The sequence below is a fragment of the Macaca nemestrina genome, unplaced genomic scaffold, assembly GCF_043159975.1.
Source record: "Macaca nemestrina isolate mMacNem1 unplaced genomic scaffold, mMacNem.hap1 Scaffold_44, whole genome shotgun sequence".
Lineage (NCBI taxonomy): Eukaryota > Metazoa > Chordata > Mammalia > Primates > Cercopithecidae > Macaca > Macaca nemestrina.
In genome coordinates, this window is record NW_027257673.1 from 1,070,639 (window position 1) to 1,098,216 (window position 27,578).

General features: G+C 40.6%; 1 pseudogene; it reads left to right on the plus strand.

The window, feature by feature from the left end:
* The first annotated feature begins 5,677 nt into the window (after window positions 1–5,677).
* LOC139361359 (protein FAM182B-like) lies at window positions 5,678–10,596 on the plus strand (annotated as a pseudogene).
* The last annotated feature ends 16,982 nt before the right edge of the window (window positions 10,597–27,578 follow it).

Below are 27,578 nucleotides of genomic sequence, written 5' to 3' on the forward strand. Positions count from 1 at the left end.
ACCCAGCTGGACCCAGGAGATACTGAGGTGAGTAAAGCCAAAGTGCCTCCCTTCAGCAGGAGGCAGGCAGCCACAGCAAAGTGATAAAGGCACAAAACCCAGAGGCAGCAGAGAAGCAAGGACTACCTTGTTCCAGGAGGCTGTGACCTCAGGAAGAGCTTTCAGAGGAGGATATCTGTGCAGGATTTGGAAGGATGAGCACAAATTTGCCCAGCAGACACGGGAGCCAAGGACATCCTGATGGAGGAGAACAGCTTGGGTGAGAGTGTGAGCCACAGGATTGAGCGGCACAGGCATGGAACTGGAGGAGCAGGAAGAATGAGAGGGATAAAGTTGGGAGGTCAGCAGAGGTCAGTCACAGAAGGTTTTGAATCCTGGTGAGGGAGCAGTGGGTGCCGCACGAGGGACTTGGTCCTGAAGGACATGCAGTTAGCTCTGAGTGAAGATGGAGCACGCCATCCACCAGGGGAACCACAAGATGCAAGAGAAGTAAGAACACTGAGAAGCCTGCACAAAGAATGAGGGGCCCAGGGGTAGCACCAAGAAGGTCCCTGTCAGAGACCAGCTTTGAAGGGAGACAGAAAAGCCTCTTGAAGGCCTCAGCTGCTGCAAACCTCCTCAACAAATCATATTTTACCTTCAGATATTTGCTAAAGAACACTACCTATTGGACGAGCAATGGTCCATTGATAATAATTATCCCCTCACTGTACCTTTCTTTACAATTCTCAAACTGCTCTCGGGTCCAGTGTCTTATTGGAACCCCCATATAATCCCATTTTGCAAATAGGGAAATGAGATCCTGTGATGTCACACTGAGGTTTGCAGTAGTTCCAGGCTAGAAAATAGGGAGCACTTTCACCTCAGCCCTGCATATGAGGCCCAAAGTTCCTTTTCTGGGAGGGGGTTCTTAAGACCATCCAGCAGCAAAGTCTTCTTCTTCCTCCTTGGGCTTCTCCACACCTGTGTCCAAAGCCTCCTTCTTCTACTCCCTTGTTCTCAGGTACCACTACAAGTTGTTGGGCAGGGAGACCTCCTGCTGCTGCTCGTCCTAGGGTGCATCCTCCAAAATGGATGCATTGTGGTTCAGCCAACACCTGCACCACCTGCAGCCCAGGGATCCTGTGTTTAGGGAGGGTCTGGGGTGCCTCCCTATCAAATGGAGATGCGCTGGGGCTGCTGCCTTTGCTTGAGCCCATGTCCAGGTCATCTTGGCAGTGACCAAGGGTGCAGGGCCCTGGGGACAGGCTAGAGGGCTGCAAGGGCAAAAACCAAGAGGATGAGGGGATCACTGAGTCAGACCACGTGTATTCACATCCCAGAGACTAGCTGCAAGACCTGGGAAAGCCTGGTTCACCTCTCTGGGCATCAGTTTTCTCCCCTGTAACATAGGAGATATAACAGTTATCTCTAAGCTTCACAGCAGGTAATGTGTGCAAAGTACTTCGCACAATGCCTGGCATATGATAGGTGATCATAAACAGGGCTACTGTGATATCATCATCTGAGCTAGGTCACTCGTGCACTTCTCCAATCCTTCAGGGTTCCCCTTTGTCCCTCACAGGGCAGCAGCAAGTGAAAGGGATACCCCTGGCCTTGAGGATCTCACATCTTCTCATTTCCCAGGGGTCTCCGTCCAGTGCCCACACATGCCTGGCATGCAGTAGGCACCTCATCCACATCTGGTGAAAGAGTGGAAAGCAGGTCATTGTCGTGTATTGTTTGGTACAGAATCTGCAGTAGGGAACAGAGAAGTGGGTGACTGTGGTTGTGCCCACTAGTTCCTGTCCCTGAACTTTCAGGGATCAAGAGGCCTTAGCAAGTCGTACAAGGGAGTGGGCACTGTGTGGTGGGACAGGAGGCAGGTACTAAGAAAGGCAGTGGGGTAAGGAGAGGAGTTCTGCCTGTGGGGTCTGGGAGATCCTCCACTAGAACCTCACCAAGGGCCCCGGGCAGGTCATCCGTCCTCCCAGAATCTCTCTATGCTCCTCTGTATAATGTGGCTAGCCTGGAAGAGATATTTGCACAATCATGTTCAGAGCAGTATCATTCACAATAACCAAAAGGTGGAAGCAACACAAGTGTCCATGGATGGATAGATGGATCAACAAAATGCTGTCTATGCATAGAGTGGAATATTGTTCAGCCTCGAAAAGGAAGGAGATTCTGACACCTGCTGCATCAAGAATGAGCCTTGAGGACATTAGGCTGAGCAAAATAAGCCAGACAAAAAAGACAAATGCTCTATTATTCCACCTTTCCAAGGTACCTAGAGTAGTCAAATCCATACAGACAGACAGGAGAAGCGTGGCTACCAGGTCCTGGGGAGGGTGGTGAATGAGGAGTTGTTTTTTAATGAGTTACAGGGTTGTAGTTTTGCAACATGAAAAGCATTCTGGAAATTGGTTTGTGAATGTACTTAATGTCACTGAAATGTACACATAAACTTAGTTAGACAGTAAATTCTATGTTATGTTTATTTTACCGCAATTTTTATAATGGGGTAGTTATGCCTGACTTCTTGCATTGCTGTAAGGATTTCATGAGATAACATGTAAGGAACCACCCAGCATGTTGCCTGGCCCATAGTAACTGCTCAATAAATCACAACTGGATGCTACTGAAGATAAAGTTACCTGACTTCTGTGAGACCTGCTCTCCTCAGTTGAAAATTCTTCCAACAAACATTAGATGAGACCATATTGTGTTATACTGGGTTCATAAATAGCACTCCTCCTTTTCCCTTCCCGCAGAGTAAAATGAATAGAAGACTCTTCTCTGCACCCGAAAAGCTCAATGCTGATGGTGAGAAGGGAATGCTGGGTGGAGGGGTTCCTGGAAGCCCTGTGAGGGTTGCTCTTCCCTCAGATGTCTAGAAATGAGGCAGGGTCCCTACATCTTCCACCCCTAACCACAGTTGCCTTGCATTTCCCAGCTGGCTCTATAATTCCTAGAAACTGCCACTTTTCTGCTTCCATTACTTCATGGCCCAGTCAGCACCATTATCATCATCACCATCATCACCATCACCACCCTTACAATCACCATCACTATCATCACCATCACCATTCTCACCCTCACCATTCTCACCATCATCAGCACCAGCATCTTCACCATAACTATCACTATCATCACCACCTTCACCATCACCATCCTTACCATAATAATTAGTGTTACCCTCCCCATCCTCATAATCATCATCGTTATCATCATTACCATCATTATCATTATCACCATCACCATTCTCACCCTCACCATTCTCACCATCATCCTCCTCATCATCACCATTATCCTCACCATAACTATCACTATTATCACCGCAACCGTCACCATCACCATCCTTATCATCACCATCACAATCATCACCATCACCACTCTCACCATCACCATGTTCACCTTTACCATTCTCACCATCATCATCACCATCATCATCCTCGACATAACTATCACTTCATTATCATCACTTCCACCTTCACCATCCCCATCCTCACCATCATCATCATCTCCATCACCATCACAATGATCCTTGCTACATGGAACCTTGCATTCTTGGTATAAGGGTTCTTGGTTGAGGTCATCTAACACATCTTGTAGGATAGAAACCCCACCCCTCAGGGTCTCACAGCTGGTGAAGTAACTGATTCTCATGAGGTCATGTTCCTGTTGGTGATGTGTGATGTCACAAGACCAATAAATACGGGCTGAAGCCCATGGCATCACTTCTTTTTTTGTAAAATAAGCTCCATCATCAGTAGTAATTGTATGATAGCAGAGAATAAGAACTCAGCAAATGTAAATAATTTGATGCTATGAGAAGGATATGAAGGGGAGTCCATATTCCAATATGCGTCTATTCCAGTGAGGGCAATTCTTTACCACTTCCATGAAGGAAGGGAAAGAATATTATTACAACATTACCAGAAATCTGTCTGGCCTAGGCAAGTTAGATCCTCTTTCCAGGGTCTCAGCATTGCTCACTGTCGGCAGTTAGGGCACTCATCTGGGCAGTAGGCAGCACTGGTGCAGGGAAGTTCATGTTATTGGAAACATGTAGCATCTTCTCCTGCTACCATCGTCACATTGTCCATGAACCCACTGAGCAAACGCCAAGGAAGCTGGGAAAAGCGGCTGACTGGTATCCACAGACCAGCCATCATATGGCCGTTTTATTGGTAGCCTCTCCTACTCAAGGATACTAACACGAGGTTCTCATAACCAGAATATAATCATCCATATCAGGATATCCACATTCACCCAGCACTACTGTCCAATCAACAGATGCTATAATGTCATCCAAATGTTCTCAGTTGTGCCCTAAATACATTTTTATTTTAAGTTTGTAATCCGGGATCCAATCCAGGATTTCCCATTGCATTAATTGCCATGTCTTTTAAGCTCCTTCATCTTCAAACAGTTTTGCCTTATTTTTCACAACCTTAAGAATTTTAAAGAGCAGAAGCATTTCCTTTTGAAGGATGTGTTCACCTTTTTCCATCTGATGTTTTTCCACATCCAGACTTAGGTCATGTATCTTTCACAAGAAAACCACAGAAATAATGCTATGCTCTTCCTAGGACATCACAGCAGGAGGCACACGATCAAGTTTGTGCCAGATTTCTCCACCACAAAGTCATCATTCTTCCAATTGTAATTGATAAGTATTTAATATGAAGATATTAATATACATACACACTAATGTATATTTACATGTAAAATATATACAAAATATTATTTCAATATCTAACCAATATAAAAGTTATTAATTAGATATGTTTAATTTCATTTCCTACTAACTCTTCAAAATCTGGTGTGTATTGTACCCTGACAGCACATCTCAGTCCAGCCTAGCCGCATTTCAAGTGTTCAGTATTCATATGGCTGTGGCTACCATATTTGTCAGGGCAGCACTAAAGCACTAAAGAACTTCTTTCTTGGAAAAGTTCTAAGCTTTCAAAGTGTTTGGCAAATACATTTTATAAAATTCTTCAGAATCCATGAATAGGCAATTACACGTTTAGTAAGCCATAGAATCAAACATGACATTAAAAAGCGAATCCCTTGACAAAAAAGAAGGTAGGCAAAATTTTCTTCAGAACAAATGGAGAAATCGATGATGATTATCTAACATGCCCATTATTATTTATTAACATCCTTCATTAATACTCCCAAACCCCATCAACAGGTAAATGGATAAACACATTGAGGCCTATCTGAACAATGTCCCAATTCCTTACCATTCTTACTTCTTTTGCAAGCAGAAAAGACTCAGTATCAGCAAAGACTATTTGGATAGTTTGTTCTTATGACAGTAGTTGTAATTTCCTGGAGGTCTATGTGATATCAGTTATGTACTTCAATACCTTCACAAGTACTTTTCCTGTTTGGCCATTGTCTGCAGTATATCCATGCTTCCATTTTCTCTATTCTTTTATTTCTATCCTAGACTTTTCTTTCATCCTGTAATTCTTTATCCTAAAAATACTAATTGAAGGATAACATCACAAAATACTGTATTTCTCTAGATGATACTCCAAATTGATACCTAATATACAGAAATGACTATCATGGACATAACCCACAACATGTGAAATGCATGGCTCATTCTACTGACATTAAAAAGGAAAGTTAATGACAACTGAATTTCTAGTCATTTTCCACCCAAACAGTTGCTTATAAAATGGCAGGGAATTGTAGGTGTGTATGTAGTGGCCATTTTTTGGTGGGGTGTTCAGGAACTCTCCTCTTGAGCCCCTCTTTTCTTTGAGGAATATTTCAATGAGCACCAATTGGGTCTGACACAACCTACCAGCCCCAGCCCTGGAAGTGAGCATGATGCCCAGCTCTGGCCAGAGACTCTACTCTTGTATCATAGCAACTGATTCAGTACTTTTCTTTTGGAATCAACAGGAAGGACTCTTGCTTTTTCTACCACTGTGGTGTGCAAGGACAAAGTAAAGTGGGTTATTTGTAGCACTTCTCTCTACAGAGAGAGAAGAAAGTCATCTTCAGAGGCAGAAAATGAGGTTAAAACACAAGGAAAACTGTCAAGAGAAAGAAGAACATTTCTTGATGATTTCATATAAGCCCCTGGGTCCAGCTATGCATGACAGTGACTTGGGTTAAAGCTCTGTCACTTATAGGAACATTGACTTAAACATAAAATAAAGTATTACAAGCTATGAACTTTTAGATGAAAATACAGAAAAAATCTTTGTAATATTCAATTAATTAAAAATTTCTTAGATGAAGCCCGAAAAGCACAATGCACAAGAACAATTAATAAATTGGGCCCCATCAAAATTAAGAGCATCTTCTATTTGAAAGACAGTGTTATGAGAACAAAAAAGAAAACTCAGACAAGGAGAAAATACTTGCAAATCTCATATCTAATAAGGGATTTGAATCCAGAGCATATAAAAAACCTATTAAAATTTAATATGAGAAAATAAGCAAAAGAAAAAAAAAAGGAAGAAGCAAAAAAAAATGTGAACATACACTTTACCAAGTATATACAGATGGCATGCAAGTACATAAAGAGACACTAAATACTTTTAGGCATTATGAAACTATAATAAAATACTATTGTAAACACGAAAATATCTAAAATTTTAAAAGAAGGCCCATACAAAATGTTGGCAAGAGTGTGGAATTCTCATATACTGCTGATAAAAATATAAAATGGTACAACCATTTTGGCAAACATTGTGACAGTGTCTTAAAACTAAGCCTAAACCTATTAGCTATTACATTCCTAATATTTACTCAAATTTATAAGAACTTATGTACACGAATGTTTATTGCAAATGTATTTGTATAAGTCCAAAACTGGAAGCAATGCAAAAACCCATCAGCAGGCAAATGGATACATAAGTTGTGACCTAACCTCACAATAGAATACTACTCAATAATAAAATTCATGACCTATTGATGCCTGCAATATAGCAGAATCTCAAAATAATTATGCTATGTGAAAGATGCCAGACCCCTCCAAAAACAGGTCCATGCTATACTTTGTTTATGTAAATGTCTAGATGAGGCAAACTATTTTATAGTTACAGATTGTTGATGGCCAGGAAGGGTGTAAAGTAGGAAGGTACAGAAAGTTTGGGATTATGAAAGTGCAAGGGGCAACTTTTATCCGTGCTGAATATGTTCATTATTTTTATTTTGGCGATGGATTTGCAAGTACGTATAAAAAATAACACACCACTGGGCACGATGGCTCACGCCTGTAATCCCAGCACTTTGGGAAGCCGAGGCAGGTGGATCACGAGGTCAGGAGATTAAGATCACAGTGAAACCTCGTCTCTACTGAAATACAAAAAAAATTAGCCAGGCGCAGCGGCGGGCGCCTGTAGTCCCAGTTACTCGGGAGGCTGAGGCAGGAGAATGGCGTGAACCCGGGAGGGGGAGCTTGCAGTGAGCCGAGATCATGCCACTGCACTCCAACCTGGGCAACAGAGCAAGACTCTGTTTCAAAAAAATAAACAAACAAACAAACAAACAAAAAACACACATACAGTATTTTTGTTTCATTCTTACAAAAGCACAATTACTTGCTAATGCGATGTGTGTGCCTGTTGGACATGCAGCACAACTTTTCAGATCTTAAAATCGGACTGGATCTCAACCACTGGACCTGATTTCCTATTCCACACTGACTTTAGCACAATACTTGCTTTTATTGTGGTAATTAACAACACCCACCTTAAAGGTAAAGAAACGTACTTCTAATTACTTTTGAAACTATGAACTGCTTCAGGCTAGTAGTTCTTAAGGTCTCCAGCAAATGCTGCTTTGTTTCCCTCAAAAATACACAGCCTGGGCAACATGGCAAAACCCCATCTCTACTAAAAATACAAAAATTAGCCAGGTGTGGTGGTGCATGCCTGTAGTCCCAGCTACTCAGGGAGGCAGAGGCTGCAGTGGGCCTAGAACTTACCACTGCACTCCAGCCTGGGGGACAGAGTGAGACCCCCATCTCAAATACACACACGCACATATACATACTCACAAGCTATCCACTGGTGCCGCTGTCAGTTAAACACAGTATCTCAGGGCACCTTAGCACACAAGTGTGAGAGCTGTGGTCCTAAACACTTCAATTAAAAGTGAAACATCTCTGGCTGGATTTTTAGAATATTTACTTTTTAATGTTTTTATACTATATATTTATTTTTTACATTTTAATTAATTTATCTGAATACAAGAATACAGACATTTTGCAAGCAAAACAATGGAAAACATGCCCTGCAAACACTAATCAGCACAAAGCTCATCTTGCTATGTTATTGTTGATAGATCAGACATAAGCCAAGAAACATTGCTAGAGATAAAATAGATTTTATGATGTCAGTCACTAGAAAAGTATGCCAATTTTAAATATGTACAAATATAAAATATCCCTTCAAATTATTTACTACAGAAACTGATACAACGAAAAGAAAAATAGGCTAATCTACAATATAGATTTTAACATTCCCTTCAATAAGTGACGGAACCAACAGATAAAATCCATGAAAGGGATATTTGATGAACACAATGAGCAAACTTGACATAAACTGACATACACAGAACCCGACACTCAACAACTACTGAATACACAACCTTTTCCAGTGTGTGTGTCATATTGAGCAACATAGATGATATGTTGGAATTTAAAGGGACTCATCACAGAATATTCAGTTGTGGCATTTTGCCTAAACTTGTCTGGCCTTCAACAGGGTTCAAATACAGTTAAATTCTTATTTCATCTAAAGAGTCCTGTCCTTTTTTTTTTTTTTTTTTTTTTGTACATTTTACAGCAACAATCTAAATTTGCATAACAACTGAACCTAGCCCTTGGAACTTGAAGTTTATTCTAGTCAAAGGCAGATTAAACTGTCTAAGTAATAATGTCCTTCAAATTGTTGTCCCCAGTTCCAATAATGGAGTATAGCTCCAAGAAACTAACAGACTATTTGTTCTTCATAGCATACATTCTGTGTTACATCAAAACATGGTATAAAGCCTTGAAATCAGCAGCAGAGAGAAAATGAGATCAACAACCATCTAGCTATGACCTCACTACTGAGTAATGATGCTTTTAGCTGACTCCTTTACTTGATTCCTAACTGCTTATTTCTGGCAGGGAAGCACTAACCTCTGACCAAGCCGACCTTTTAAGAAGTGAGCAGGACAAACAGGCTCCACCACCAGTGATCAGTTTAACAAGCTGCAGCTCTAGTCACTGGCTGCAACTCATATTGTGGGTGTCAAGAGCTCAGAATTAACATTGAAATACTACTGACTCCAAAAGAAACCCAGAAATCTCTGGGAATCCAGCAAAGATAGAAAGGGTCCTCTCAATAGTCACCACGCACACTTTGCTTTGTTTTGGAAACTATTTTATTACATATGGAGAATATCACAAAAGTATGCCTGTTCCTCACTGTTAATGCTAACCCCAAAATGGTAAGACTCTTGCGGGTTGAAACCCCCAGGCTCTCACTGGCCCTTCAACAGAAGACGGTGAAGTCACCTGCAAGAGTGATTGATCACCCAAAAGCTTCCAGGCTGGACGAGTCAGGACTCAGTTCTTGCAGTTCCCAAATTCACAGTTCTCTTGGGACATGGTTATTTATGGAGCTCCCAAAGATGAGCAATTCCACCCAGGAAATTCTGTTTATAAAAGATTATTCACATCTAATTATCTCAGGAGACATTAACACAGCAATGTTGCAAATTTCCCATTAATTGTTAATCCATGGAGAAAAATTGGACAATTATTTTTTAAAATATGAAAAGCTTCATACAATAAAAATTATACTCCCATATGTGATTCAATTTCTATTCATTAATGCCGGAGAAGTTAATAATTACGAATTGACAGTGGTAAAAATAAATAAATAAATAAATAAATCATTCATCATTGGAGATGTGCAGAATGTTTAAAAGAAATACAAATTTGTTATTGGCTTTAGGGCGTTTTATGCTTTCCATACGCTCATGGCTCTGTATCTCTCTCTCTCTCTCTCTCTCTCTCTCTCTCTCTCTCTCTCTCTCTCTAATTTCAGTTTCTTTGGATTTCTCCTGCTTAGAAATGACGAGAGAACTTTGGATGTGGAACGTGGAGGAGGAGGAACACGAAGTAGGGGTCTGCACGTGGGGTGGTGAGCGCTGTGGGTGCCCAGCAAAGACACTGCCTGGTCCACATGCCGGAGGGGTCTCTGCGCCCCAGTAGGCATTGCAGCTGATGGTGAAACTTTTGGCGTGGTGGAAGAGTCTCCACAAACTTTGGAAGGTGTCCGCTGCGTCCTCCATAGCCCTGTATCCCTGCAGAGGGCGATAATCTGGGGGAGAGGAAAGTCCCGCTCGTGGGCTAGGGCTGGCTGGCTGGAGCCACTTGCGCAGCGCAGCCCTGGCAGAGGTGCAGGCGGCACGGGCCACGGGGTTAGGGGAGCCCAGGAGCCACGGCGCCAGCGCTCGCTCACCAACAGCTGGGCCCTGGTGTCACAAGCTGATGTGAGTTACGTCTTCTTGGGGCCAGAGGGGTCCCAGAAAAGCTGCAGACCAGGGCTGACCAGCGGGCAGCGCGGTGGCCACGATGGAAGGTGACGGGGTTCGCAGCGCCAGGCGACCCAGCAGACCGCAAGCCCAGGCATCCCGAATTGCGAGCAGCACCGCGGGAAGGCCCGGCGATGGTGACGCGGCTGCCAGAGCACAAGGCCCACGACCCAGTCTCAGCCGACAGCCCATCGTCAGCTAACTTCAGGAACCCCGGGCCAGCTGAGGCCCGGGCCTCATGGGCAGGACAAAGGGCAGAGGGTGCACAGGCGGGGCCCAGAGCCAGCAGCGCGGGCCTAGCTCCACCGCCGCGGAGCTCGCAGGGCGCAGCAGGCACCTGGCAGCGACCAGGCCTTCCAGAGGAGGCTGCGCCCGCCCGCAAAGGCTCCTGCCCAGAGTCCAGCCTCTCCGCAGGGACTCCATGTGCTCCCCCTTCTCATTGTCCTTGTCTAGTGCCGCGGCAAGGTCCTCGCTCCCATGGCGCGACTCCGGGTGAGCAGGAGACTGGGCTGAGCATGTGGAGCAGAGCGAGCACCGCCAAGAACCCAGGGAGAGTGACGCCCCAGGGCGGCACAGGGGGCCGCATTTAAGTATCAATCATCTCAAAGATTTTATGACATCTTATAATATATATGTCTTATATCTTGTGATATAATTAACACCACTTCATTGTGATTATTATAATTATTTTTATACCAACACATCTTCAATTATTAATATTCCCAGTTGCTAGAGAAAAATGAGAACGAGTTTTGAAAGCCTTACTTCTGCCAATGGAAGCATATTCCAGCATGTCGCCAAAGCAATCCACTTGCCACCACTTTCACCAAAAACATTATTGCACAATTATACTATCCAGCCCTTATATACTTTGTGTGTGTGTACTTGTGTGTATGTATGTTATATATGTAATATATATGTTATATATATGTGTGTATATATACATATATATATAAAGTATGCCAGAGACGAACAAGTATTAGAAAAGTAAATGCACACAGGTTTACACATGTCAGTGCTATGTATAATGTGGTGTACTACATATAGATGTCCAACAGTGTGTGATCCAGGCCAGAACAAGAGTCCTGGTCTTAAGCAATTCTTTCAGGGTCAGTCTCTGGAAATAATGCTTTGGATCAAACATGCAAGAAAATTAATGGGTTTTAAAGACTATTCTAAGTCAACTATAACATTTCATTTCATTTCATTTGGGGATTTCTCTCCCTTATAATATCTACCTCATTTTGGATGGATTCCTTGAGGCCTGGTTTACTTTTCTTTTCCTCTCTGTACATCGCTGCTCAGAGTGATGAATGGAGTTGTATTTTGAATAAAATAGCTGAGCATCCTTGTGTGAGCAATGAGCATGATGGTATTTAGACCTAACATTTCTCATTATGGTGTTTAGAAAACTCAAGCAGCAGATTAGCAGCTGATCCCTTTAACAGCTATTGAATACATGAGGCAAAGCTCAATGCTGGGCCTTCTAAGTGAATGAAAAAGAAATGAAATAAATGACCAATATGACCCTACAGTGAGTGCTACATTAATGCCAAGTGTGTTTTGGTTTTTTTACATTTGGAGATGAACTATTGGAAATCTTTAAAATCTGGGAGCAATTGGTTGGTTTTGAGCCAGGCAAATGCAGTTTCTACAAATCAGGTTGTCAGTAAATGAACATGATATTTACTCCAGGTGCCTTTACTGAAAATCTTTTTTATTTATTTATTTATTTATTTATTTATTTATTTATTTATTTTTTGAGACGGAGTCTCGCTCTGTCGCCCAGGCTGGAGTGCAGTGGCCAGATCTAGCTCACTGCAAGCTCCGCCTCCCGGGTTCACGCCATTCTCCTGCCTCAGCCTCCGGAGTAACTGGGACTACAGGCACCCGCCACCTCGCCCGGCTAGTTTTTTTTTTTTGTATTTTTTTAGTAGAGACAGGGTTTCACCGGGTTAGCCAGGATGGTCTCGATCTCCTGACCTCGTGATCCACCCGTCTTGGCCTCCCAAAGTGCCGGGATTACAGGCTTGAGCCACCGCACCCGGCTACTGAAAATCTTAAGAAAGCTATATATTTATCCAATGACATTTGGATTTTTAGCGATATACTCTTTTGATATAGAACTCTTACTTCAGAATGTATCATTTTATATCAGCAAGAGAAAATTTCCAATCCAGGTCTCCTTATCATTTTTAACATGTGTCAATGAAGTAAAGAGGAAGGAAGTTAAGGCTGAAACATTCAGGGTAAAGAACATTCAAATTATTTAAATTTAATTTTTATATTAGAATGATTGAAACAAAAATAATTTATCAGTCCAGGTACAGCAGCTGATTCCTGTAATCCCAGCGCTTTGGGAGGCCAAAGTAGGAGGATCATTTGAGTCCAGTAGTTCAAGACCATACTGGGCAGCATAGTGATTCCTTGTCTGTATAAAAAATAAACAAAATTAGCCAGGTGTATTGGTGTGTGACTATAGTCACAGCTACTTGGGAGGTTAAGGTGGGAGGATCTCTTGAGCTCAGGAGTTTGAGGCTACAGTGAGCTGAGATCACATGCCACTGCACTCAAAGCTGGGCAACAGAGTGAAACCTTGTCTCAGAAAAAAAAAAGAAAGGAAATAATTTATCAAGACAACTGTAAGAATTGTGTTCTTGGATTTAATAAAAATATTGATGAGTATTTTTTTCTGGACATAGCAATGTTCTAGGTACGAGGTTCTAAGTAAGGTTCTAGGGCATGAAAGATGCATTCATTGCTTTTGGAGAATTTATAATCCATTAAATCCATTTATAATCCATTAAAGCATATTAATAAAATGTGCAATGTCCAGGATCTCTTTGGGAATCCACCAGAGAGGCTGCACATGAGCTGAACCTTGAAAAATGAGTCACATTTTAAAATGCAAGAAGTAGAGAGTAAAGCAGGACAAGTAAGGTACCCAGAAAACAGAAGCCTAACAAGAGGAAAAAGCAAGGTGAATTCAAAGAACAGGTAAGCAGAATGGAAGGCTTTCAACTGACAGCTGGTGGGCAGGGACATTAAGCTGGCATCAGACTGCTAAGAGCCTGGAGGATCAGACTGAAAAACTTACCGATTAATTATTTAAATATGGCTCATTCCTCTGTGTAAATTGGTGGGTCAAATTCAGCCAACATGCTGTTTTCATGTTGCCCCTTGCTAAGAATTATTTTTACATTTCAAAATGATTGTTAAAAATTAATAATAATATGCAACAGAGAGTTTGTGGCTCCCAGAATCCCAAGTATTTACTATATGGCGTGTGGTAGAAAAAAAAATTGCTGAAGTTTAGGACTTCTCACACTTAGGTTTCTTTTTAGTTTTCTGTTTGTGTGTTTGTTTATTTGTTTGTTTGTTTTGAGACAGGGCCTCACTCTCTTGCCCAGGTTGGAGTGCGGTGGCGCGACCATGGCTCCCTGCAGCCTCATCTTCCTATGCTCAAGAAATCCTCTGACCTTAGCCTTCCATGTAACTGGGACCACAGGTGCACACCACCATGCCCGGCTATTTTCTTTGTGTGTGTGTGTGTGTGTGTGTGTGTGTGTGTATTTTTGGTAGAAATGGAATTTCACCATGTTGCTCAGGCTGGTATTGAACTCCCGGGCTCAAGCAATCCACCTGCCTCGGCCTCCCAAAGTACTGGGATTACAGGGGTGAGCCAATGTGCCCGGCCTTCTTTTGAGTTCTCACTGAAACAGAACTCTTTGTAATTTTTACAAGGCCAAATTTAGCCAAAAAACCAACACACAAGAAAACTCAAGATGCCCAAGTAAATTTCAATAGCATATAAACAACAAATAATTGTTTATTATAAGTATACCCCGCACAATATTTTAGATGTATTTAAACTACAAAATTTTCACTATCCGAAATTAAAATTTAACTGCTTGTGCTATAATTTTCATAGAAATTCTATGTTTGCAATTATAAATAAACTAAATGCGATTTGTAGGTTTTCTAATGTGATCCATATTATTTTAGAATGTAATGATGTCATGTATAAACTTAAAGAATATTCCACTGATCCTTTTGTCTAAGTTTCTGGTTTTCTTTTAGTCATGATAATCCATAGGAATAAACCATGACTTATACCTACAGTGTACAGTGCATTATTTCAACATAAATGTGTTCATTGAAAGGTCTTGTCTTTCACCTCTACAACATGGTCTCTAGTACACTATAGGAGCTTAATAAATGTTGATAGAAGAATAAATACCTGGAGATTCAAATACCTAAGAGAAGGCATATTAGGGTTCTCTCAAGAAAGTGAACCAACAGGAGATAGATGATATAGATATAGATATAAATAACAAGATTTATTATAGGAATTCACTTCTGTGATTATGGAGGCTGAGAAGTCCCATGTTCCATTATCTGCAACCTGGAGCCCCTGGAAAGCCAGGAAGTAGTTCCAGTCCAAGTCTAAAGACATGAGAATTATGAGTGCCAAGGAGGTAAGTCCCAGCCTGAAACCAGAAGACCAATGTTCCAGTTCATGGATCAGGCAGAGAGAGGGTGAATTCTTTCATTATCCAACTTTTGGTTCTATTCAGGGCTTCAGTGGATTGGATGATGCCCATCCATACTAACGAGGGCCATCTGCTTGGCTCAGTCTACCAATTTAAATTCTAATCTCACTGGAAATGCTCGCACAAACACACCCAGAAATGACAGTTAACCAAACATCTAGGAACCCTGTGACCAAGGCAAGTTGAAATAAAAAGTTCATAATAAGACAAGATTGGCAAGTGCTCAAGGTTGGCTTATCTGGCACACTTCCTCCCTTTACTGATTACTTTGATTGCCAGCGGTCATTATCGCTTTTTCTTACAAGCCCTCTCACTCTTCCCCTCAACACTGCACTCCACACACACACTACCAACCATTTTGAGTTGACGCACACTCAGGTTTTTTCTATCCCAGACATGCTATAGAAGTTCAGAGAGAAAGAAAAGATAGGGATGACTGCAAGCAGTGGGGTCACAGAGAATTCCTGTAAAGACAGGGGTTAAATGTGGCTCAGAATTGAGGTAACCTTGTGAGGATCGGTGAGGTGGAAAGTCTTCTATGCTTTGAGAAAATGATGGAATATTGGAATGAATCTCATGTCTCAAATGAATCACAGATGTACTCATTTGTTCTTGATTAGTACATTCACTTGGGAGAGCATAGAATTGTAGATTTCAAGACATTTACAGTGTTCTAATAAGAAGAACTTTGAAGACTGGGTGTTAGAAGTTATGACAAAATTTCCTAGTCAACAGAATATTTTTAAATATTTTTTGGTGTTGGTTTATAGCAAGCAGTACTTAAGTAAAAATAATCTGGCTTTGTAATTTATTTCAAGAGGAGATATTGCAAGGAGAGCTCCAAACAAGAAGGTTATGGTAACAGTCCATACCTGAAACAAAGACGGTTGGACTTTAGACAAGAAATGTCCGGACTAACTTTGCACAGTAATGGAAACATCCTACCCTCTCCTAGCCACTCATGGCTATGGGGCCTCAAATGCAGCTAGCTACTGTGACTGACAAACTGTATTTACAATTTTATTTGACTTTAATTAATGTAAATATCAATGACCACATGTGGTTAGGGGCTACTGTGTTGGACAGTACAGATTTAACTGATTTAAGACCAAGATGTTCTTGTTTTCTTCCTAAACCTGTTCCAGGAGAGAGAATCCACATCTTGCCAGTTTTTACAATCTCACTTATCAAAAGGACTTTTTTTTGTTTCCATCTAGAAATCTCACTTATTATAGTAATCTTGATTTTAAAATCATAGAATTTTATTCCCTCTAATAATCTGTTGTTCAATACAGTAGCCACTCTCCTTAAGTGGCTATTTAAACTAAATTAACTATACCTAAGGAAAATAAAATTAGAGTTATTACTTTCCTAGCTTCATTTGATCAATAGTCAAATGTGGTTAGTGTCCACCATACTGAACAAGGTAGTTCTAGATACAAGTAAAATAAGCAGAAATAAAAATCTGAATGCTGAAGATCTTAATGCAAGAAATTGAATAAAGAGTCACTAGCCAGAGCTATAAATATTTGGAGGAGTAGAGATAACCAAACATCTGGGTACTCTGTGACTTAGGCAAGTTGAATCAAGAAAAATGACACGAAGTTGAACCTTGGCTACCAGGGAAATGATGCTACCACTAACCAAGATTTAAAGGCAGCAGAGGAGTTCTCATGGTAAACAAAAAATAAAATAAAATAAATATTTATTTTTAGACCTGTTACAATTCCAGTCTATTTTCTTCAGAATTGTCACATACACTACTCAATTTAGTGAATAAAAAATGGCAGGGAGGGTGATTTGCTGTAGCAGTATTAAAGCCATTTGCAAATGTGGAAAAAGCCAGGGGCAATTTGGGATGCAAATTAAGCGCATCTTTGTTTTCCTCTACAAGGATGGAAAGTCATCATAGTGATTGATGTTGAAGCTGTAGTTATTGAGAACTCAGAAGCAAGAGAAGAGAAACAGTAAATTCTAGGGGAAAAGCAGAAAATAAGGGTGGTAGTCTGTGGAAGGACAATTACACTCTTAACAAGTCATTCCACTGGCATAAAGAAACAATTTTTCTAATAAACAATGTTTCAGAGCATGAGAGCTTTATATTCCACATGAAACCACCTGGCCCTGGGACTAAGATGTTTAGTATGAGAATCTCTGAGAAAATCACTCTATGGAAACCAAAAGATAAACGATTTCTGGATTTAAATTAAACATTTATTTAACAAATTACATCATTTTAATTAAGCAGTGTTATTTAATCTAGCAACTAGAGCAGTGGTTTGCATACAGTGGATATTCAGGAACTGTTACACAGGATGAAGGAAGGAAGGGAGGAAGGAAAGAAGGACAGATGGAAGGATAGATAGAAGATAGGAGGGAAGAGAAAGGAAGGCTATAGCAAAAGTTAATAGTATTTTATTACATTCATTCAGGAAAAATAAAAAATTTCCTCCATCATCTGCACTATTAGTGACATAAACATAGAAGTATGAGTACTATATTTTTATGCAATCTTTTTATTTGTTCCCTATAAAACTTGAATTAAAGAACTATATTGCATAAAATAAAACATACACATTTTCCTCATCAAAAACTATTTTACCTGTTATTTGGGAACATGTGGGTCTATATACACTTGCTTATGCCCCATACATTAAAGCAAACTGTGCAGAATTTATCATATTTTAGGTACTAGAGAAAATTATCAAAGGGGCCTTCAAAGGCTGATCCATGGAGGCACAGGGCACATTCATTTGGATTCTATGACATACTTTCCCATCACTAATGTGAAGCAGCTGCAGTCTAACCAAATATTTTATATTTATAAATGCCTTCTGAAAATAGCTGTACATAATTACATGTAGGTTGTTTATTGTAGATGAAAACAGGGAAGTTGAAGGTGAGTACTGCAAGAAAGGGATCAATATAAATATTGAGTTTACACAGTTTCAATTGCGAGGCCACATTGGGCAGAAAAAATACCCCTACATTATGAACATTTGGGAAATAAGTGATTGTTCCATCCCACCTGTGTCTGTGTCTGGTCCTCAATCTTCTCTGAGCCTGCCTCTTGGATGTTGTTGTTTAAACACAGCGTATTTTTATTCTGAAATATTCTTGCAACATCTTATTAATTCATGTTCAAGTAAGGTCCCATTCTGTTGAGACTCTTCAGGTATACTGAAGATTCTGCTATTTGGTAACTTAGAAAAATAGTGTTTCTTTGCCTTATTTTGCATTTGTATATTTCTCTCTATATATTTTATTTCTTAACTCAGAGAACTGGGGACAATAGACTAAATTGAATGAATAGTATATCTTTGTGGCTCTTTCACTCTACCTATTCTTTTCAAGCTTTGGTCAAATCATCCGACATGTTTTCTTAGTGCAGTGAAATAGATACCTTGTTCTTGATCAATAATTTCAATTAGTTGAAATAATCAAAAATTAACATTCCCATAATTTCAAGCAACCTCAGAAATCTGAACGGGAAACTTTTCAATTCAAATTGGAATATATGAAGGTTTCTATGTTTAAAATAAAGCACAGAACGTACTTGATTTTTTAAAATAAGTCATAAACTAGTTGAGCAAAGAAAGGGCTAAGACATAGAGGAATCCACATTCAATACTCATCATACTTGAGACTACAAGGTTCCAGAATCATCTCATTATGTTGGCTCATGTCTGCCCTTCTCACCTGGAAGAATGTGATTTATTATATGTTAACAATGACCAAAACCCAGGATTATAAACACTGAAAATTTTAAGCTTCTTTTTAAACATAGCCATGATTATTTTTTTCTTGTTTAAAGGAAATTTATCTGAAAAGGAATGATTGTTTATATGGGTGATGAAATTATAAAATAATCAAAATACTGAGATACACTGATTGTATACTCTCCATGTGATTTTACAATAGCTCTCTCTTATTCATCTACATTAATAGATATTATCCTTTGGAGAAGGAGAGGCAAAGCCCTAAGCAGTAGAGTGTATGTGGAGAGTACCTGGACAATTTAATCAGAATCTCCAAACAGTGTAAAGAAATGCAATACTAATACATTAGTCCATTTTATACTGCTATGAAGAACTACCCAAGACTGGGTAATTTATAAAGAAAAACAGGGTTAATGGACTCACAGCTCCACATGACTGGGGAGGCCCCACAATCATGGTGGAAGTCAAAGGAGGAGGAAAGGCATGTCTTACATGGAGGCAGGCAAGAGCATGTGCAGGGGAACCGACCTTTATAAAACCATTAGATCTCATAAGACTTATCACTATCACAAGAACAGCATGGGAAAAATCTGCCCCAATGATTCAATTACCCCCTACCAGGTCCCTCCCACAATACATAGGGATTACAGGAGCTACAATTCAAAACAAATTTGGGTGGGGACACAGCCAAACTATAACAAAGTGGTGGCATGAAAGAGATCAGTAAAGCAGAAAAGAGTTCAAGAATGTTTAATTCCAAAGGAATAACATTTATGAAAGCAATTTGCAAGAATAATTCTGTCACTTCTGCTTCCATTGTATTCCAAAGAATAACAAATGCATCTGCAATATTTACTACTGAATTTGAAGTAGATTTTAAGCTTTGAGGAAGTGATGTCATTGCTGCTCTAGTCTTTTTGGTAAGTGAAAGGGCTGAACTGGCATTGATTTAAAATGTATCCCAAATAGACATTGATTTTGAAAGACATGTGGTTTTATAAAAAGGTGAAAGGTTGTCAAGTCTTCTAATAAAGAAAAAAGAAAGTCTGTGTTTTTATTTTTTACATTTAACTATATGACTTGAATATCAGAATTTGGAATAAAACATGGTTAGCTTAAAGTTTGCTTAAATGTTATTTTTTCACATTGAAAGCTCAATGCAACCAGAAAAACTGAGGATAAGACCAGAATGTTTGTTGTTACTGTTTTTGGCCTCTAGTATATACTTATGAATGTTTGACTCATATGTCAACAAAGCTAAATAATCTGCCTTGTTAGCTGGGGGGCAGGACTAAAGAAATTACAAAATTTTTGCAGAAAAAAAGTGACTAGTTTTTAGTCATTCATGGGAGTAACTATGGGGTATGAAGAAACAACTGCTACATAAGAAGTGGAATACAAAGGTCTTGTTAGCCATAAAACAGATACAAGTGAAATAGTGACTTAAACAAGGTACAAATATATTTCTCTCTCTTCCAAATGTCTGGATTTATAGCCCAGGATAGATGTGATAGCTCCAATAATAATCTAGGACCTTCTTACTATGTTGTTCTGCTTGTCTTCCACAACAACCTATATTTGTTAATATTTCATGTACAACACATTTGCTAGAGTTCCTGCTGTTACTTCTGCGTTCCATGAGCATACAGGTAAAAGGAAGGTGGAGAGGAAGTCTCCTTTCTTTAAGAACACATTTTAGAAGTTGGACGTTTCATGTCCACTTCTAGCCCACTGGCAAAACTTAGAGTTGCACTTAGCTGCAAGGAAAGTTTTAAAAACATAGACATTATTCAAGATGGGCATTGCAATTGCTAAAATTAAGGAATTCTATTAGTAAAGGAAGAAAAGAAATATGTACTGAGGCAAACCTTCTGGTACCTGACCCTAGATTATTTTACTAACCTTCATAAACAACAGCAATGAAATTTCCATCAACTCTGCACATTTTCTATAATTTAAAATTGATTAAGACTAAATGAAAGCTGAATTCATTTTTGCTTACTAGATATTTGTAAAAACCTTTTATATTTTATTTTATAAACCATAATGTTTAAAATAAAACTGATTAAAGTAGACAGTTATTTTATCTCTTCATTGATAAAGGAGTGAGCTAAACAACATCTAAGGTGGCCTTACATAAGTAATCTAAAGATCTAAGATTCCATGAAAATCTATAATTTATAATATTGTATATAATATATATTGTAAATATAATTTATAATATTATTATATTTTATTCATCAAATGTTCATTTTTGATACCAGAAATTTGATCAAATAGAATACCATGGAAACATGGAAACACCTATGAAACATCACTAGGGTGGGTGTGTCATGCCCCGTGAAAGGAAACTAAATATAGTTTCCCTATATGTCTGAGTATAGGGTCTGAGTATAACCCAACCTTATCACTGTTTCTCTCACATATGCAGATTTCTTAGCAATTAGGTGGTCAGTAGTTTGAAAAAGCTATTTCAAATGACTTTCTTTGAAGAATAACCTGTTTGAATCTAACATAGCCAGGACATTTTCACTAGACTTCACATAAATATTTATCTCATTTAATTATTAGAACAATCTTATGATTACTCCCATTATTCCTATTGACTGTTGAGTAAACCGGGCTGCAAAAAAAAGAGGGGGACTTGCTCAAGATCATTCACCCAGTAAGTAACAGAATAAGAATTTAAATTTTATTCTGACTTTAGAGACCAATCATATAACCACTACATGAAAGACACTTGCAACTTAAAAGAATTTTAAGAAAGAATAATGGATTTGTTATACCATTTATTTTCTGTATAGACAATTACATTTTTAAAATAAACTCAAAGCCATGCATCTTTGTATGCATATACCTTCAATTCCATTGACAGAGATAAAGTTATTCTTTAAAATTATGCTCTTCCTGGCCGGGCGTGGTGGCTCATGCCTGTAATCCCAGCACTTTGGGAGGCTGAGGCAGGCAGATCACCTGAGGTCAGGAGTTTGAGACCAGCCTGGCCAACATGGTGAAACCCCGTCTCTACTAAAAATACAAAAATTAGCCAGGCGTGGTTGCAGGTGCCTGTAATGCCAGCTATTCTGGAGGCTGAGGCAGGAGATTCGCTTGAACCTGGGAGGCAGATGTTGCAGTAAGCCGAGATCGCGCCATTGCACTCCAGCCTGGGAGAAAGTATGAGCCTCTGTCTCAAAAAAAAAAAAAAAAAAAAAAAAAAAAAAAAAAAAAAAAAAACAAGAAAAGATAAGAAAAATTACGTTCTTCCAATTTAGAAAAATTGTGTTCTTCCAATTTAGAAATATCCAGCCCTGAACCCTGCTCTGCCACTTAAGCTTTTTCTCAGTACAAGATTTTGTTGTTCATCTTTCCTTCTTTTAATTTTTAAAGTCTAACTTTCTTCATCAAAATTAAGGGAGTTAGAACAATGTTTGAGGATTAAATTGAAGACTAAGTATAAAAATCTTGTAGAGTGTCAGCCAGGCGTGGTGGCACAAGCCTGTAATCTCAGCACTTTGGGAGGCTGAGGCAGGTGGATGGCTTGAGGTTGGGAGTTTGAGACCAACCTGGCCAATGTGGTGAAACTCCTTCTCTACTAAAAATACAAAAATTAGCTGGGTCTGGTGGCCCACGCCTGTAATCCCAGCTACTCAGGAGGCTGAGGCAGGAAGGAGAATAACTTGAACCCAGGAGGCGGAGGTTGCAGTAAGCCAAAATCACGCCACTGCACTCCAGCCTGGGCTGCAGAGCAAGACTCCGTCTCAAAAAAATCAATTGTAGAGTGTCTATAACATTTTTCACCTATTCATGAATTCATTTATGAATTTATTAATTCATCTTGAATTAAAATTACAGCAACTAAAATTCATCTGAAGATTCACTGGTAATTCAACTTGCATTTCAGTTTTAAAGCAATTAACTTTCAAAAATCTTGAAAAGGGAACACTATCAAAAAAGACATGCTGCTTAAAATGGTGCCTTCAGAAGAAGGTACTGAGTAAATATTTAATACATCAATACATGCATTTTGAAGTTGATGGTTGAATAGATTGTCTATTGTTTTGTGAACTGAAGTGTTATAACACATGGACTCAATGTATTAGGTTCAAGTTCCTGACCTACCCATATACTCTTTGCATTAGCTTCAGTATTTACTTAATCTCTTTTAACTTCAGGTCTTCATCTGCAAAAATAAGAGTGAAAATTGCAGTACCTCTTAGGAATGTTTTAAAGAGTAAGCAGGTGGCCCGCAACAAATAATTTGCATTATTTTTGTAAGTAGTAAGCTTTAAAAATCAACTATTCTTATTAAATAGTAAAATTGTGCAAATTTGTATGCTAAATGTTAATTTCATGCTTCACTTTATTTTGTAATATTTGCATTTTAGAGGACCAACTAGTCCCGAGAGGGGTAGAATGCAAAATCAGAAGCCTTCTTTGAGCAGTTCTGCAAGCGCAAATAGTGGAGAGTATTCTGGACTTACACAGATTAACATTCGCTAATGGATAGAGGGGGATAGGGCAGATGTTATTCCAGCATATGCAAGGCCTTATGGCAGAAGAGACCATGGCCCTGTGAGAAGCTGAAAGAGGGTTGAGTGAATGTTGCCCAGAAAGGGGCATTTGGAGTGTTATGACATGAGTCTGGAGAGATGGGAGGAAACCAAACTATGCAGTGGCTTCTGGACCATATTCAGGGTTTTGTTCTTTATCCTAAGAGCAGTGGAAAGTCATTATCAATTTTAAGCTGATGGCTTGGGGCACTCAGTGTATCAGAATGACATTTTAATAAGTTTACTCTGGCTTCCATGCAAACTGCTTTGAGGAGAGTTTAGAATAAAATATGTGGACACCAATTCATAGTGAATGTATTAGATCCACATTTAGAAAGCAAGTAGACAAAATATAGTGAGTGAAAGACTCAATGTGGAAGATGAGGGAAAGGAAGATATCAAGCATGATGACTGGAATTTTGCTTTATGGAATTAGATGCCAACTGATAAATTAAAATATCCTCTATGATGTTCTCAAAATAAGTTGTTGGTGGAACAGACAATGAGAATGTCACCTAAAGTATTTAGAAACTACAGCCTCCTTGTGGCTATTTCAGTTCCTTTAGCATTTGATCAATCCTCTCAAATAAGACAGAAAAAATTCTAGCAAGCATTAGGTACACAAGAAGCTTATCGAGGCTGGAAGTTCTACCAAATCTCCTGCTGTCAGGAGGAAGTGCATTATTACACTACCTGTCCTGGTGACTTGCCTCATTCTCAGGTGATACTGTCTCATCTTAGTAAGTGGCTCCCATTAATAATGCAACAGACTGAGTGTGGTGGCTCATACCTGTAATCCCAGCATCTTGGGAGGCCAAGGCAGGCAGATCACTTGAAGTCAGGAGCTCGAGACCAGCCTGGCCAACATGATAAACCCTATATCTAATAAAAATACAAAAATGAGCTGGGTGTGGTGGTGCACACCTGTAAACCCAGCTACTCAGGAATCTGAGGCAGAAGAATCACTTGAAATCCGGAGGCAGAGACTGCAGTGAGCAGAGATCGCACCACTGCACTCCAGCCTGGGCAACAGAGTGAGTACCACTACATCTCTCTCTCTCTCTCTCTCTCTCTCTATATATATATATATATATATATATATACACACACACATATATATATAAAATATATATATACACACATATATATATAAAATATATATATAAAAAATATATATATACACACATATATATAAAATATATATATAAAATATATATATACACATATATATATAATATATATATAAAATATATATATATATAAAATATATATATATTTTTTAAGAATTTTGAGGGCGGGCATGGTGGCTCAAGCCTGTAATCCCAGCACTTTGGGAGGCCGAGACGGGCGGATCACGAGGTCGGGAGATCAAGACCATCCTGGCTAACGCAGTGAAACCCCGTCTCTACTAAAAAATACAAAAAACTAGCCGGGCAAGGTGGCAGGCGCCTGTAGTCCCAGCTACTCAGGAGGCTGAGGCAGGAGAATGGCATAAACCCGGGAGGCGGAGCTTGCAGTGAGCCGAGATCCGGCCACTGCACTCCAGCCTGGGCGACAGAGCGAGACTGCGAGACTCCGTCTCAAAAAAAAAAAAAAAAAAAAAAGATTTTTGAGATATATATATAGATCAGCTTCTTCCCCCAAATGCTTTACTCCAGAATACTAATTAGATCTTTATTTGAATCAAGAATATTAATGCACAAATGATCGATCCAGGAGGTTGAATTTCCAAATATTTTGCAGGTGATATATCAATGGTTTTTATTCGTAGATTCTGTAAGAGTGTTTTTCGAAAGAACCACTCTATTTTGCCCACCATCCCAAATACAGTTTTCATAGATAGCTCTCAATTCTCTGCATGCTGATGGTTGCAGTGTACATTGTGTAAGTCTCCTGTTCATCATCCCAGTGACCCAGAACCCTAGGCACATTTTGCAGACATCAAAATTCCCAGTTGGTTTTTGCTTAGTGTGTGCCTGTGAGTGGTAGCTTCAAGAAGACTCAGCAAGGCTAAAGAAACTCATCTGCTTATAACTAGACAGTGACAGAAACATCTGCTGGTTTTCATAGCTGGTTTGATTTATCTTTAAAAAAGAGATTCATACAGAGTATTGAGAAAGGGAGTTTAGTTTGAGAATATTAATAAAGAACCAATTAGGAAATAAAAATTTTTGATTCTTAAAATCTTAGGTAAAATACATCGAAAATCTGAGTGCAGGAGAGCAGCCGGTGTCTGGAGGATATGCACTATGGAGAGTCAGAGAGCAAAGTAAGCAATGAGGGTTCCCACACTGCCACCGCCCCCACTCCCACCACTGTCCAGCCTGGGACTTGAGAGACAACCTTGAGCCTTGTTCACCTGGGACCTAGTGTCCACCTGGGACCTGAATAGCAAGATGGCGCCTTGGAGCCCACTTGAAACATCATGTGCACCTGGGGCCTGAGTGTCCATGTGGGGCCAGGTGACCACTGGGGGCCTGAATGTCAACTTGGAGCCTGAAGTCTACTGGGAGCCTAGGTATGCAACTAGGTCCAGGTTTCTACCTGGGGCCTGATGTCCACCAGGGCCTGGTATTCACCTGGGGCCTGATGTCTACCTGGTTCCGGGTGTCAATCTGGGACCTGATGAAAACCTTAAGTTAGGTGTCCACCTGGGGCCTGATGTCAACCTGGAACCTGATGTCCACCTAGAGTCTGATGTTCAGCTTCGATCTGATGTCCACCTGGAGCCTGGCCAACCACCTGGGGCCTTATGGCCACCCAGGGCATAATGTCCACCTGAAGCTTGATGTCTAACTGGGGACTGGTTTTCCACCTGGGGCCTAAGTTCTCTTTTCAGGCCTGATGTCCTCCAGTTGGCCTGGTGTTCATCTGGTTCCTTGGTGTCAATTTACTGCCTGGATTCCAGTGTCCTCCTGGGGCCTGATGTCTACCAGGAACCTAGTTACACCTGGGACCTGGGTGTCCACATGGGACCTGATGTTCACCCAGGGCCTAGGAATCCAACTGGTGAGTGGTGTCCCCCTGGGTCCTGGTGTTCACCTGGGGGCTGATATCAATCTTCAGCCTAGGTATTCACCTGGGGACTGGCATCCACCTTCAGCATGGTTGTCTATCTAGGACCAGTGTCCACCTGGTACCTGTTGTACAGCTGGGGCCTCTGTGTCCACCTAGGATCTGGTGTCAACTTGGGGCTGGGGTACTTACCCGGAGCCTGGATGTCCACTGGGACATGATACTCACTGGCCTGGAACTTCACCTAAGGCCTGATGTTCCCCAGGACCTATGTATCTACCTAGGGACTTGTGTCCAGGTGGGGCCTGAGGTCCATCTGGGGCCTGGAATTAACCTGGGACCTGATGTCCACCTGGGGCCTGGGTGTTCCTCTGGAGTCTGATATCTATCTGGGGCCTGGGTGTCCTGTGGTCTAATGTCCACTTGTGGGCTGGTGTCCACCTGGGGTCTGGGTATCCACCTAGGAACCTGATGTCCACCTGAAGCCTAGGTAACCACCTAGGGCATGGTGTTATCTGTGCCTTTATTTCCACCTGAGCCTGGTGTACATCTGGGGCCTGAGTGTCCATCTGAGGCCTGATGTACACCTCGAGCCCAGTGTCCCCTTGTGGCCTGATGTCACCTTGGAAGCTGATATCCACCTGGGGACTGATGTGCTCCTGGGATCTGATATCCAACTGGGACCAGATGTTCACATAAGGCCTGGAGTTAATCCTGGGGCCTGATGTTCACCAGGGTCTCAGGTGTCTACCTAAGGTCTAATGTCCAACTAGGGCCTGATTTCCACCTGGAGTCTAGCATCCACCTTGGCCCTGATGCTACTTGAGGCCTGGGTGTCTACGTAGAACCTGAGTCCCCAATTGGGCCCTGATGTCAACCTGGGACCTGGTGTCCTTATAGAGCCTGATAGTACCTAAGGCCTGGGGATCATCCTGCAGCCTGATGCTCACCTGTAGCCTGGTGTCCATATGCGGCCTGGGTGTCCACCTGTGAGCCTGATGTACACCTGGAGTTCAGTGTCACCTTGGATACTAATATATACCAGGAAAATGGTATATACCTGTGGCCTGATATACACCTGGAGCCTGTGTGTCCACTTGAGCCCTGATGTCCACCTGGGGCCTGGTGTTTACCTGGGGCCTATATCGACCTGGGATCTGAGTGTCCCCATAGGCCTGAATATTCACCTGGAAACT